This window comes from Sarcophilus harrisii, chromosome 4 (assembly GCF_902635505.1).
Source record: "Sarcophilus harrisii chromosome 4, mSarHar1.11, whole genome shotgun sequence".
NCBI lineage: Eukaryota > Metazoa > Chordata > Mammalia > Dasyuromorphia > Dasyuridae > Sarcophilus > Sarcophilus harrisii.
The window spans coordinates 393,327,517-393,342,779 of NC_045429.1; the positions used below are offsets into that span (position 1 = coordinate 393,327,517).

Sequence of the window (15,263 nt, forward strand, 5' to 3'; positions counted from 1 at the left end):
AAAGGGAAGGGAATCCTCCTGTGTGCAAGCTCTGTGCTAAGCACATTACAAATACTACCTCATAGTACAAGGAAGGGCTTTTAAAGCAACATTTGAGAAATGCAAGTACACATATGTAGGCAAATCCCCTGAAAACTAAGATTATGAAACCATTGGTCTCCTGGAGGTCAGATTCCCTTAGGACATAGGCATGTCAGCAAACAGGCAGCTTAGCCTATTGAAAATAACTGGAAGCTAAAAACCACTGTTTGGGACAAATTAATTCACCACTTGGGGCTATTTCTTCCTCTCTAAAGTGAGGGGGTTGGATTATATTATCTTTAAAGTCTCTTCCAGCTTTAGAATTCTAATTATTACAATAGCCAACACCATTACTTGCCCCCAAAAAGGCACTATGACAAAGAACCCCACCCCAACCTTAAGCACCTTTAATTTAAGATACAGAATAAAAATGTTAATAGGTAACATTTACAATCACATTTTAATGAGTTTTATATATATTTTTCTCATCTGATCTTCACAACAACTCTAGGAGATAGGTGATATTATCATCCCAATTTTAAAGATGAGGAAAGTTAAGTCATAGAATTATAAGTATCTGGGGCAGAATTTGAACTCGGGTCTTTCTGATATTCAAGCTGCCACTTTAGAGATGGTCTAGACTTGGAGTCAGGAAGACATGAATCCCATCATAGATATTTACCAGCTCTCCAAATCATTTTACCACTCAATCATAATTTAATGGTTGGCCTCAATGACTGAGAAATAAAGATCTGGAAGTTCCCTTGCAGCTCGACCTGTATCTATGGTTCTATTTTGTTATTCTAAAGCACCCCCAAAACAGTTCCCACTTTCTACCTGGTCAACAGGTGAGATGTATTAAGCACTTCTGGGATGCCAGGCACTCGGTGTTCTAGATTCAGCTCTTCTCTGGAAGAAAAACACTTAGAAGCTTGGCCCAAAAGACACAAACCAAGGACTTTGCCCTCAAAGAAGCTCATAATCTATAGGGAGGTGAAGGAAGATATGGAAGAGGAGGAGGAGAATGGTAGAACAAAGCTGAGAAGGTATACAATAGACCCAAAGGCATAAAAACAAATCTAAATCTGTGTGAATGTGTGTGTGTGAGAGAGAGAGACAGAGACAGACACAGAGAAAGACAGAGACAGAGAGACAGAGATACCGAAAGTGTGTATGCGCGCGCGCGCGTGTGTGTGTGTGTGTGTGTGTGTGTGTGTGAGTGTGATGTGAAATAAGGCTGGAGAAGAGAGGAGACGTTGGGAGGAAAACAGAGAAACAGAGAAAGACACACCCATACACACAAACACACAGAGATAGAGTCAGAGACACAGACACAGAAAGAGAACACAGAGAATCAAGAGTAAATAGAAAGAAAATAGTGTAGAGAAAGAAAAGAGAAACCCAAAGACAGCCAGAGAGAGCACACAGAAAGCCTGGATGGCATTCCTGAGAAGGGGGCAGCTACAAGGGTACCAGGAACCCATCCCTGTGCCAGCAAGTCTCTATGTGTACCCCAGTGCCTGGCACTCTGTCAGCACTTGCTAAACATTAATCATCATTACTAAAGAAGAAACCAAATCCTCCAAGTCCTCCCTGCCTCTGGTTGGGATGAAGGCTTTACCCAACAACCCTCCCTACACACACACACACACACACACACACACACACACACACACACAAAACCACTGCAGCTGTTAATGCTCCGAGATTATTCCAGTTATCAGCACCTTTTCCCTTCCCTGAATGTAAACACTCTTAGGCACTGTCCTCCCTTCAACAAAAAGTCCTGGAATCTCTCAAAAGTCCCAGTTGGGAGTAGCAGGCACCTCCACAACACCTCCATCACTGTAAAGGAACACACATGGTGTGTTCCCTCCAGTACCAAGACGTCAGGGCTCAGGGAGCAGGTTTTGAAGTGAATGTTGGAGATGTCTCTGAAAGGAAGAAGGCAGGACTGACTTTTTTTTTAATCATAAAGGCAGAAGGGCCTAAATCAGTGAATAAGGTCTGGAAAAAGAGAAAGGCCCTGCAGAGCTGCCCACCTTGAAATCAGATTCCACAAAAGACCCTATGAGGGAAAGTCATGGGGGCTTCTCTGGGTAGAAAGGTGAGTAGCTGCAGGATCAGAAGTTGGGTGGGGGGGGAACACTGTCAGCTGCAGTGGTTTTATTGGGGGGGGGGGGATATCTACTGCTTTCCCTTGCTACAAGGAAGTCTGCTGGGAAACGGGACTTTAGGAAATGTCTGGTATAAAAAAGAACCCTGATAAAACCACAAAAAAGGAGAAGTCTGACTGATGGAACATCAGCTCATAGAATCACAGAATTTTCAAGCTGGAAAAGACCTTAGAAATCATTTACTGCAAATCCCTACTTTTATACAAATGAGGAGGTAAGGCTTAAAGAGATTGGATTTGTCCAAGAGATTAAAGGCCTTGATCAGGTCACACCAGAATGGGCCGGTGGTAAAACCAGCCTGGACTACACCCCAGGTCCAGAGCTATTTTCACTAGAAAACTACACTACAGATGCTTAACATAACGCCTGGCACATTGTTCAGTCATCGGACTCTTCATGATCCTAGTTGGGGTTTTCTTGGCAAAGATACTGGAGTGGTTTGCAATTTTCTTCTCCAGCTCATTTAACAGATGAGGAAACTGAGGCAAGTAAGGTCAGGTAACTTGCTCAGACATCACACGGCCATTAAGTATTTGACGTTGGATTTGAACTCATTTCTTCCTGATTCCAGGCCCCCAATTCTATTCACTTCATGACTCAACTGCCCTGCCTAGCACATAGGAGGCACTATATAAATTCTATATATTAATATACTATAATATGCTGTAATAAACTACATATATTACATATAAATGAATTTCCTTCCTGCTTCCCCTGTAAAATCACAGTATCTCAAGATTGGAAGAAACCTCTAGGACCATCTAGACCTCTACATGCTCCTAAAAGAATACCTATTATTGATATACCAAACAGGTGTTCACTTTGTCTTTTCTTAAAGACTTCCTGTGAAGGAGAGCTTGTTGCTATCCTGAAGCCTGACTCAGACAGCCGAGTGCCACAGTGGATGGAATGGGAGGCCTGGATATCCCCTTTTGAATCTACTTCTTCCAACTTCCATTGCCATTAGCAGATCAGGCACCCAAAGTGCTGTTGATGACTTCTCAAGATTCTAAAGTCCTGAAGGACTAGAGTTTTCCAGTACTATTGCTCATGAGCCCCCAGTAGTATGACCTTTAATACTTATAAGACAAGCTTAATTAGCTTTTAAAAATAATAATAGCTTTTCATTTTTCAAAATACATGTTTTCAGCATTCATTCTAGCAACACACCTTGTGTTCCAAATTTTTCTTTCTCCTCCACATTTCCCCTCTTCTAGACATCAAGTAATCCAAATAGGTTAAACCTATGCAATTCTTCTAAACCTATTCCCACTTAATTAGTTTTTTTAAAGGAGTACTTAATAAATATAGTAAGGACAGTGTTAAAGCACACTCACACACCCAAAACAGAAGGCACACTCTCACCTTTATACACAAAACATTCCTGGGGAAAGTGGGCAGAGTACTCCATGGTAGTGAGTTATATACATGGCCAAAAGATTCTGGCCAGCAAATGTGGCCATCAGAACCTGGTCTCTGGGAGTCCTTTTCTCCTTTCCTCAATTCCTCATGAAGTTCCACTTAGGTGTAGCTCTCTAATGTGCTCCAAGCATCAGTGCCTTTCTAGAGTCCATAGCCTGTACTTCTTTTTGCCTCAAGGATGGTCAATTCTGAAAACTGTCACCATCCTTGGCTATCTTTCTACGTCCTTTATCATCAGCTTCTACTGATCAGCAGCCACTGTTCTTGCCTTTGGTCAGCAAGAAGACCTCCAAGGATTCTTCCCACCTCCCTTGGAAATGCCATTTCTCCCTCTCATTCTCTCCCCCTCCCCACTCCAAACTATTCTTACTAAGGGGCTTGACTGAAGGTCCTCCATCACTAGACTGCCTTGTCACCCATGACAAAACTGAGTTACACCGCTGTACATGGCCACTGAAGTGTGTCATTTTTTAGTTAATCCCCAAATGTTTCCCCATAGCATAATCAGCTTTCATCAAGTGATTCAAATCCCTTTGATTTTTTTCAACCTGATAGAGGATTTATTTGAATCCTAGTTTACTTCTGGTGCTTTAATCAAAAGGTCTGGGCCTTCCATGATTACATTAATGGGCAGAAGAGGAGGAAAGCAGATTCACTGCTATTATCTCAAAGAGGAAGCTTTTCATTTGATATTATCTGAGAAGGTACCTGAGAAGTCACAAGACTAGTCCTTTCATTTTAGGATTAAAAATACCCCAGGAGGTTAGTTAATTCATTTGACCAAGGCCACACAAATAGTGACAGAACCAGGATCTGAACAGTGTTTCTTCCACTATTACCTCAAGACAAGGAAACTGTGGCTCAAAGGGGTTAAAGGTGTTATTCTGGGTGCCCCAATGGGACTCCAAGTTCAGGGCTTCTTTCTAACACATTAATGATGTCACACAATGTCAGGGAATACTGCTGCACAGAACAATACTGCTTTCCATCTTCAAAGTCTTCAACAGAAATTAACCTGTTTTTCTCATTTTAACCTAAGACTTCATTTTGAGTAACCTGAGTTTCTGGTGCTAAACCCATTTACTTCCTTCTACCACTGAGTATTTGATGATGTTTCTGATAGAATAAAGACCTCAATGAGAAGGGTCACATGATGGACATGCATTGGAAACAGGACTGAGGTTTTCCTGATTTCATTAGATTGTGAGCTTCTTTAGGACAGGGATTGTCTTCTGTCTCTTTTTTTAATCCCCAGTGCTCAGTGCAGTACTTGACACATAGTAGGTGCTTATTAAATGCTTACTGACCAAGTGACTCTCACTCCAATAGACTAAGAACCACACTACCCTTCCTGTGCATCCCTGGCCCATGGCCTCTCTGAAGCTCTCTACAAAGGTCCATCCTGGTTTCTCTGGACATCAGGAAGGTCCCTGTGGATCCTGCAGACTGCCCACAGTCTAACTCACACTTCTACTAGAACCAGTCCATTTTCTTTTCTCCTAGTTATTTCTCTGATGAATTCTTTTGCTCCGTATTAAGGGTTATTCTCAACAATGACCATAATCACAATCAAATGACTTGTTTTCTGAGGGATTCCTTTTCTACCTCCTTCTTCAGACCCTGCTACCTCTACAGTGGAACACCAAGTCGTTTATCATATCTTCCACAGTAGGAGACGAAAATTTTCGCTGGGAAGCAATAAAACTAAAAACATCAAGTCAAGGACAGCAGAGGAAAAAAATAAAACAAAACACTGAATACTTCTCAGGGATCAGCCTGCATGGCGCAACATGCCATTGCAAGACAAAAAGACTGAGGTAAATCACTGCAGACATAAGATTTCATCTCCAAGTCGTGGGTGAACCCTGTGTCAACCAGATGGGTGATGTAAGGCCAACAGATGCAATATGTGATCTCTCTGGCTTCATCTAATTCCAGACTTTGGAAAGACCTTTGGAAGTCCACCGGCTTGAAATCTTGAAAGAATGAAAGGGAGAGAGACCTGGAGGATGGTTCAAAGACTTACAACTGATATCAAGAACAAAGGAGGGTGACATCTGTCAAAAGCATGGAACGACTTCTTAGCACTCTGACACAGACCAATGACCTGGTTTTGAAATAGCTTTAGAAGTAGGCAATGCTTCTAGTTTAAAGTATTAGTTTTTCGAAATGAATGAAAGTTAAGTTGGGTTGGCAATCTGCCTATTTTAATACCCCCCCCCCCCCTTCTCTGCCTGTCTCTTTCTTATTCTACGTCTGTCTGTCTGTCTGTCTGTCTGTCTCTCTGTCAGCCTCTCTCAAAGGGAAGTTTATGGAGAAAATATCATTATCCCTCCACTCTGGGGCTTTGTGATAAACACACTTGAATAGAATGGCGATTAACCCTTTTTATTCCGGAAATGAACTTTAGTTAATCCTTTAACCCTAGAAAAAAATTTGCATTTCAAAGACTGACAGAATTTCATAACCCTCCTTGTCCTAGTTTTTTGCAGTTGAAGAAACTGAGAGGAAGAGAGGTTGTGACTTCCAGCATTGCAGCATTGCCTACACAATGGAGCAAAAAATGAATATGGAATCAGGAACAAGTACTTTTCAGGCTCTGTAGTGAGAACCCAGGACAGGTGTCCAGCAACCTGGATTTAAATTCCAATATTTCTACTTACAAGTGTAACTTTGGGCAAGTCAAAGAATCTCTCTGAATCTCAATTTCCTCATAAGCAAAAAAGGCTGGATGGCCCTGGATGAACATCCCTCCCACTCCCAGGTGTCTACAAGCTCAAAATCTGTGACCCACTGTTTGACTTCTCAAACATTAGCTAAGCCTCTTTGAATCTTTCCTCATTTGTCAAATGGAGATAATGACTATATTTCTTATCTTGCAGGGTGGTCATGAGACCTAAAGGAATAGTGAGTCCCAATTAAAATCCACAGAAAATACAATTATCCCCTCCCCCACCTAGAGAAGGTAGTAGAACCATTCTTTCTAAATTAGCATATACATTAAAAAGCAGAGTTTCAAATGTTACATTGTTTTTACTTGCAATTGAAGAAAAAAAATATTATTGTAAAAAAATACCATCTCACATGATCTTCACAGGAGTCAAAAGGGGTAAATACTATGAAAAAGAAAAAGAAGAAAAAACCTAAGTTTAGAATTAAAGGGGTACTTTTAAGGACACTCCATTTTAAGCAGGTTTATAAAGTCTAGCCAAGTGATTAAAATGCTAGTAATCCCACCTCCCAGTTTAGGGATAGATTATACTTCAAGCAGTATAAAGTTATTAAGGATTCACATTTACTTGACAATGGGGCTTCCCCTTGAATTCTGAGACTATGGATTTCAATTAATTATCCTGAAAATCTAAAACCCAGAATGTTCAATTCCTTGGAACTTGGGTAGGGTTCTTTGACCAAGCTGCTTAATAATATTATCGTTAATACTTAATAGGAATTCCATAGCATGTTAGACTGCAACTGCCTAACCAACCACTCACTCCACAATAGTTTTCTGGCTTAATTATTCCAATTTAAAATTCACACTCTTCCTGATCTTGGCAGTGGGGTCCTTCCATCTTCTTCCCAGATCTTATTTCAGTCACTGCCTTAATGAATGTGAGGGAGAAAAGAGGGAGGGGTAGCATCAACTCTCAATCTGACCTTCCCTCTTTAAAGCCAGATAAGCCCATTTCTTTTCCTTTAGGGAGATCTGCAACCCTAGGAGATAATAGGCAAAATTTAAAAGCCTCTTCAAAAAAAATAAAACAACACACACATTTACATAAATTCATTTGCTGAGCCAGATCAAAAGAAGGCACAAGATTACTCAGAAGCTCCTTCCCCTTTTGCACCGCCCGCCCCTTCCCTTTCTTTTTAACTGAAGTAGATGCATTAATTACTGACCAGAATGAAACTCCAGGAAACAATTTCCACCACCTACCAACCCTAACCAGGCTGATCAGAACCTTCTTATGCGCTTCTAAACAACTGATTTTCCCTTCCAGGGTACTACGCAACCTTGAAAACTTTACAAAGAGGTAAAAGTGTCAGTTGCTTATCAGGTAGGAAAGTTGGGCTCCGATCTAGCTTCCCTCTGCAGACCAGCCCTCTCCCTTCCCTCTCCCCCCCGCCCCCCGCTCCTTTTCCAGACACAGAGGGACCCACACAACCAGCTATTCAGCCTTTTTCCCAACAAAGAAAAAGCAGCAGCAAAAGTTGTCAACAGCTACAAGGCAGGCTCCTTCGCTTTCTTTGCAAACTTTCCAAGAGATTAGTACCGAAATTTGCCTCCTCCAAACTCTCGGCTTCCAGCAGAGCCCTTTTCAATTCGTCTCATCCTTCCCTCCCAACCCCCACCTTCGGAGCTGCATTTGATTAAAAAAAAAAAAAATTCTGGCAACCCCCAGGGAAACAGAGGTCACGAGCTGCACCACAGGCAATTTTTAGGACAAACAACTTTTCTGGAACGGGGCAAAACAGAAGCCCCCCCCCCCCAAAAAAAAAAAAAAAGCAAAAAACAAACTCCGTACTCGTCCCTCTCCCGCCTGCATTCAAAGCCTTCAGCAAACCCCCGGTGAACCCAGACAAAGTGCCAGCTCTGGCAGCCACATGGGCAAGGGATGCTCCGGAGCAAACTGCTGGGCATCTACCTCCCCGACTGCAGCGACACCCCGGGGTTATCAGGGGCCGGCCAAGGGCTTTCCCGAGAGCTGCGGGAATTCCTGCCCCGACTTCAGCCCTGCCCTCTGAGACTTTGGCAACTTTCTTTTACAAAACGAAGACAGAAAGAAAAGACAAGCAACCCCCAAATTGAGGTCCCAAGATTTCCATGTGGTTAAACTAACCTTAGCGAGCCCAGCCCGGGACGAAGCTGAATCCAGCCGCTGTTACTTGGTCGGGAGCCCTCGGAACAATAGCCCGAGCCCCCAGTGCAGGAGAGGAAAGCTGCGCTCGTTCGCTCGCTCTCACACACAGGCAGCCGGGTTCTCTCCGGACGCCACTTTACTTCCCTCCCGGACCCCCGCCGGGGACCCCCGCGCGCTCCCGGTCCTTCCCTCGCCCCGACTTTCGGTTCAGGACCGCGGATCCTTCATCTCCTAGACGGCGGGGGCTCGGGGCTGCCGGAGGAAGCCGAATCCCGGGGGCTCCTCGGGCGGGATCCGCTCATCCTCCGAAGTGGAGGATCCCGGGGCCAGCGGCTCCCGCAGCGCCCTGACTGTCCTCCCCAGCCCGGCTCAGGGCAGCGCGCTCGCCCGGAGTTCCGAGGACACCGGAGGTGCGGCAATAGGAGAGCTCTGCCCGAGCTCCGACTGTCACGGGCGGGCGCTCCCGAGCGAGCTTCCCGGCCCCACCCCTGGGGAGGCTGCTGAGGCGCGCGCCTCCGGGACCCCTCCCTCTCCCGCACCCCTCAACATTTACATTTCATGACCTCGCTTTGCCCTTTGCGTCTCGGATTGGACAACTGGGGCCGTCGCGTGGAATGGCAGCTTCCCAAACTACCACTCTCCAATGGGCGGCTCGCAAACAGATCGTTCTGCCCGTCCACCTGCCTACCTGCCTGTTCTCTATCCCAGGTCTCCCCACTCCAGCTACGGACCCTTGCCTAACTCTCTAAATAAGGAGTCTTCTTCAGCCTGGAGGCTGCTCCATTTTAATGGCCAAGCTTGTCCTAGGAAAATGGAGAAAATGCACCCCCCCCCCCCCCCCCCCCCCCCCCCCCCCGGCTTTTTTGCTGAGGCGGGGGACTACGGATGTGGAATATTACACATCTGTCATATGTACTTAATGGACAGGTTGTAGTGAACTGATTCAACACCCCCACCTCACTCCACCCTCAGCCCTTTTTAATCTCTTTTTTTTTTTTTTTTTTTAAAGAAATGGCTTTCTTAGGTAAAGGGGAGAGGAGGGATGTATTTGGGGAGAGGGAAGGATGATGTAAACAAAAAAAAAACAACAACAACAAATCCAGAGCCTAGCAGAGGGCCTGGAACATATTGGGTGTTTAACAAAGCCTTTTCATTTATTCATTCAATAAAAAATGAAAAAATAAAGCATATTGAGCCTAAAAAAACAGGCCCACATAAGCAAAAATGACCAAACTGTGGAAAGCCTAGATCATGGGAACAGAAAACAAATTAAACACTGATCAATCAATAATCAGTCCATTTCTCACTCCAGCTTGGACACATATCCTTCATTGTTTAATGAATCCAAGTCAAGAGGGGGAAAATCTTTGCTATCTTGACCTCTATTTGTTGTGGCAGAAAGAGGGAAGATCCTGAGAACAGATATGGTGGGGGCTCTGAGATCTATAAGGTTCTAAGGGTGGCTTGCTCAGCTAACTCCCCTTTATCATCCCTGAGAGAAAGTTCACCCATAGTTTTTAACCTTTTCTCTGTGGAGGCAGAGCACCCTGGAGTCCAAAAGAACACTGGGACTATAATCAGGCTTTCCCCCAAGCTCTATAATAGCTGGGTCATCTTGGACAAATCATTTAAATCTTCCTGGGTCTCAGGTTCCTCATCTATGAATGAGGGGACTGAATGTTGTTCCAGTCCTGTCAAACTCTTCATGATCTCATTTGCAGTTTTCTTGGCAGTTGGCTATTTCCTTCACCAGCTCATTTTACAAATGAGGAAACTGAGGTAAACAGGGTGAAGTGACTTACCCAGGGTCATACAGCCAGTAAGTGTGGGGGGCCAATAAGCCTGAGGCTGGATTTGAATTCAGGAAGATGAATCTTCCCGACTCCAGACTTACCCACTCCATCCACTGTGCCATCTAGCTGCCCAGTTAGGTTAATAATTTCCACTTATGACCCTTTTTTGCCCCAAACAGTTTTACATGATCCCAAGTCTATAGAGATATAAAATAGATGTACAAATCAAACATTTACTAATAATAAATCATAATTTCATGACTCCCCTCATTCACCCCATATGGGGTTGTAAACCACAGTTGAAAAAGCTGGGGGCTAGATGATAAAGATCAGCATTCATCTAGTGCAACTCTCTTATTTTATAGTGGAAAAAACTTTAAGGTCACACAAGTGACAAGAGTTGGGATTTCACATACCTTGTTGTTCGAAATCCATCACTTTTCTCACTGTATCAAACCAATTCTAAGTAAATGAGACTTTCACTTCTGAATATGTAATTTTGTGATCTCTTCTTTTCTTCTCTCTATATGTATGTGTGTACATATATATTATTTCTCTATATATTTGTTCTCTGTGTATATTTATTCTTTCTCTAATCTTTCTGGCTAGATTCTTTACAGATTCTTTTCTGCATACATATTCTTTCTTATATATATATATATATATATATATATACACACATAGTTTCTATACATATATATGTATTCACTCTCTTTTTTTTTTTTTTTTTTTTTTGCTGAGGCAATTGGGGTTAGGTGACTTGCCCAGAGAAGTATTAAGTGTCTGAAATCAGATTTGAACTCGGGTCCTCCTGGTGCTCTATCCACTGCACCACCTAGCTGCCCCTAACTACTAAATCTTTTTTTTTTTTTTTTTTTTTTTTTTTTTTTTTTGAGGCAGCAATTAGGGCTAAGTGACTTGCTCTGGTTCACATAATAAGGGTTGTGTTTGAGGTTGGATTTGAACTCAGGTCCTCCTGACTTCAGGGTTCACTGAGCCATCTAGCTGCCCCTGTATTCTCATTCTTTCTCTCCTCCTCCTCCTCTTCCTCCTCCTCCACCTCCTCCTCCTCCACCTCCTCCTCCTCCTCCTCCTCCTCCTCCTCCTCCTCCTCCTCCTCCTCCTCCTCCTCCTCCTCCTCCTCCTCCTCCTCTTCTTCTTCTTCTTCTTCTCTCTCTCTCTCTCTCTCTCTCTCTCTCTCTCTCTCTCTCTCTCTCTCTCTCTCTCTCCACACACACAGACTCCTGACCTCCAACTAAGATAAACTTAGCTCTTCTGAGCAATACTTTGATCCAAGACACTTCCAATAGACTTGGGATGGAAAATTCCATTTGCATACAGAGAGAGAACTATGGAAACCAAATGCTGATCAAAGCATAGTATTTTTTTTTTTTTTACCTTTTTTGTTTGCTTTTTATTTCTTGTGGTTTTTCCTTTTGTTCTGATTTTTCTTTCACAACATGACTAATATGGAAACATGTTTAAAATGATTGGACATGTATAATTTATATCAGATTGCTTGCTATTTTGGGAAGCAAGAAGGGCAGAGAGGAAGGGAGAAAAATTTGAAACTCAAAATCTTACAAAAATGCATGTTTAAAACTCTACATGTAATTGGAAAATAAATAAACTATTAGGTAAGAAAAAAAAGAAACTACTGAATTAGTTCGATGCCCTCATTTTACAAATGAAGAAGCTCAAGTCCAGAGATATTGTGACTTGCAATTGTGGCAAACTACTACCCTTTTTATAAGAGTGGTACCTCTTTATAAGGTACTTTTGAAAGTCAATGACATTTATTAATTGCCTCAGGGTACATCATCCCAGTTGTTATCTCAAATGTGTGATAGAATGATAAAAATGTAATGGATCCTTTAGAATCCATAGTTATGTGCCCCATACATTTATTTAAGTTTTTGCTGAGTGGATTTTTAGCTTTCTTGCCAGTATACTTTGAAGGAAAGTAATAATGATAATGAAAAAAGCAAGGGGGAAAAAAGCCAAATCCAAAGTACTTAGATCACTAAACCAAACTTACAGGGAAGCTTAATAAATGTCATTCAAGATTCATTGACTGAAATTTTAAAGTAATGAATTGCTAACTGATCTCTTTCTAAACTTAGTGCAGAATTAGAGGAAATTGACAGGAAGGATTTAGCTTGGACACTAAGAGTTGTGAAATCCCAAACTCATTTCCATGGTTCATGAATCACAGATGGCTTCAGTGGGGCCATGCTGGGATGCACAATTTTGGATAGGAAGACCTCAAAGTCCATTCTAGCCCTCTGATTCTATCGTTAATCAATGGTCCATAAAAAGGGAATTTTGAGCTTTACATGTCAATGTATGAAAACCTCATTGGCTTCTGTGAAGCCTATCAATGAAGCAACAAGCATTTATTAGGCACCTACTAAGTTCTAGCCAATATGAATATCAAATACTCAAAAGACCTGTGCAAATCTCAATCCATCAGTGCCAACCTATCCCATTTCACTCTTGTTTATGGCCTCCCATTAATGGATAAGGAGTCTACTCAAAGTACTGGAGGTCTTCCCTGATTTCTTTTGACATCAAGAGGTCACAATTTATCCTCAGATTTCACCACTTGAAAAATTTAATTTCTCTTTCTCTCATACAGTTCCTTAATGACATCTTGTCCTTCTTCAAAGTTCCTTCTTAGTTATATGTTTTTCTTGCTCTGCCTTCCACCATGCTCTTCTTCCATTGAGCTCTGTGTGCTAAACAGTTTCTTTGGAGATTGCCATGTCCTAATTCCTCAGAGCCACATAAGTAGGGATACTAGAACAATAAAAACAAGAACAAACAGTTCCTGCCCCACGTGTCTTGATAGTCTAAGACGCCCACATAGTTGCTGCACAACCTATATAGTACTTCAAGACTGCTTGTGCTGGAAAGAAAGAGTTCCTTATGGCTGCAGTCCAAGAAAAATATGAATGAAAATAACTTTGAAGCATTTTTATAGCACCTCAAAGTTTCTTCACAATTCTCTGATTTGAATACTATCAATCACTCCCATTTTATGTATAAGAAAACTGAGGCCCAGGGAGGTGGAGTAACTTGCTCATGAGTAAACAGCTACTGAGTCTTGGACCTCGGGCAATGGACTCCAAGGGCTCATATAGTCTTGTCCATCCCAGGGTCTCTCACTAAGAATTACTGAGCCAAAGGGCAGGTATAGAAAAGTCTAATTTAGTAATATTGATATGTTTGACTCAAGTGGAACCCTTGGAGTATTCAATAATGGTAAATTGTCATTCAAGAATAATAATCACAGTAAGAGCCCATATATAGTCTTGAAAATAATAAGCATGAGAACATTCTCTCCCTATGTACCATAGGGAGTCATTCTATGATCAAGGCTCCTAAGTGCTCTGTGGTTTAATTTTCTCACTTGTAAAACAATAATAATGCTCCCTGTCTTCTTCCCTCCCTCCCTCTCTCTTCCCCACTAATTTAACTATTCATCAAATAATCACAAAATTTCAATGCTGGAAGAGACACCAGAGGCCATGGAGTCCAACCCTACCTGGTAAATGTTGGTTCAGGCTTTTCTTCAAAATCTCCCAGGAGGGGAAACCCACTGCTTCCTGAGACAGTCCATTCCATTTTTGGATATCCAAATTAAGTTTTTTTTCCCTTATATTACTTCTAAATCTGCTTTTTTGTGACTTCTATCTACTGTTTGTAATTCCCCAGGGCCTCTAGAGTCAAGCAGAATAAGACAACCTTTTTTTTTTTTTTTTCACATGACATTTCTTCAAATATTTAAAGACAATTATCATGTCTGGCTAAGTCAAATTTGGAAAAGAGTTGAGAAACATCTAGATTCAGAGAAGCTTAACCTACAGCTTATTTCTCAACCTTTCCCCAATCCTAGGCACACTTGTAAATTTCAGTATTGACTACCACGCGAACAAAAGGCAGGGAAATCAGTGGCTCTGAAGTAAGAAGAGCTGAGTTTAATCCTCAGTCCTGTCATTTTCAGTTAGTTACTTTCCATCCTCATATCTCAGTTTTCTCATCTATAAAATAAAAATAATCATAACTTCACAATCATTGAGTAGCTATTAGGCAATAACTTTGTGACCCATAACATTCTTTAGAAAAGAGTATAAAATTATGTAAAGGTCCATAATCAGCATTATTATAGTATAAAGGGACAAGATTTGGCTGAGGGCTCTGAAGAGATGTTTCATTCTATATAACAAATAAAAGGGAAAAAAAAAGAGCAGAAAAAGGGGGTCTCTGTAGCTAATGAAGGCCAGGGGGACAGTTCATCATAGGATATTTACCTTTGTTGGGGCTTTCTGACTGAGGTGGTAGTGGAGGACCTCAAACTATGGGTAAAAGCTAATTTGTTTCTCTAGGTGGAAAGAAAATAACTATTTGTCATTGATGGTATTACTAGGGGTAAGGCAGAAAAGCACTATGGCTTGAAGTCTTCATGACTCCTGAAATCAAATTCCACTTATAACACTTATTAGCTGTGTGACCAAGAACAAGTCATTAAACCTCTCTGTGCCTTGAGAAATGTTTCAAATCTCTACAAACATATAAATAGATTGCAATTTGAGCTGGTGGAAGCAATTCCCACATGGAGTATACCAAAGAAGTCCTCAAAGTTGAACTGATTTAAGGGATATATATGTTATTTCACAACCTATATGTGCCTCACAACAGATAAATACCATCATAGGCCATGTGCTAAGCATTCATCCATCTCTGCCATCTCCTTTTTTGAGATGCCAAGATTAGGTATCACTTTGTCACTAACACCTTAGTGTGAATTAGTTGGAGGAGATATTTTCCAGCAGAATGTACTCAGTGATGTGGATCTGGTAAATGTTGGAAGATATATGGGAAAATTGGGATAGTAATGCACTGCTAATACAGTTGTGAACTGATCCTACCCTTCTGGAAAGCAATTTGGAACTGCTTCTAAAGGGCAAACTGTGCACATCCTTTCA

The 15,263-nt window shown here is 41.9% G+C and overlaps 1 protein-coding gene across 2 annotated transcripts in view; it reads right to left on the minus strand.

The window, feature by feature from the left end:
* Positions 1 to 9,006, minus strand: part of BCAR3 (BCAR3 adaptor protein, NSP family member) — a 167,099-nt gene extending 158,093 nt beyond the window's left edge. Inside the window, exon 1 of one of the 2 annotated variants that reach the window (XM_031967097.1) lies at positions 8,462 to 9,006. The gene's annotated coding sequence lies outside the window, so the exon portion shown is untranslated. Of the gene's footprint in view, positions 1 to 7,894; positions 7,918 to 8,461 lie in introns of those variants that run through there. The other variant, XM_031967098.1, reaches the window with a different exon arrangement.
* Positions 9,007 to 15,263: the final 6,257 nt, after the last annotated feature.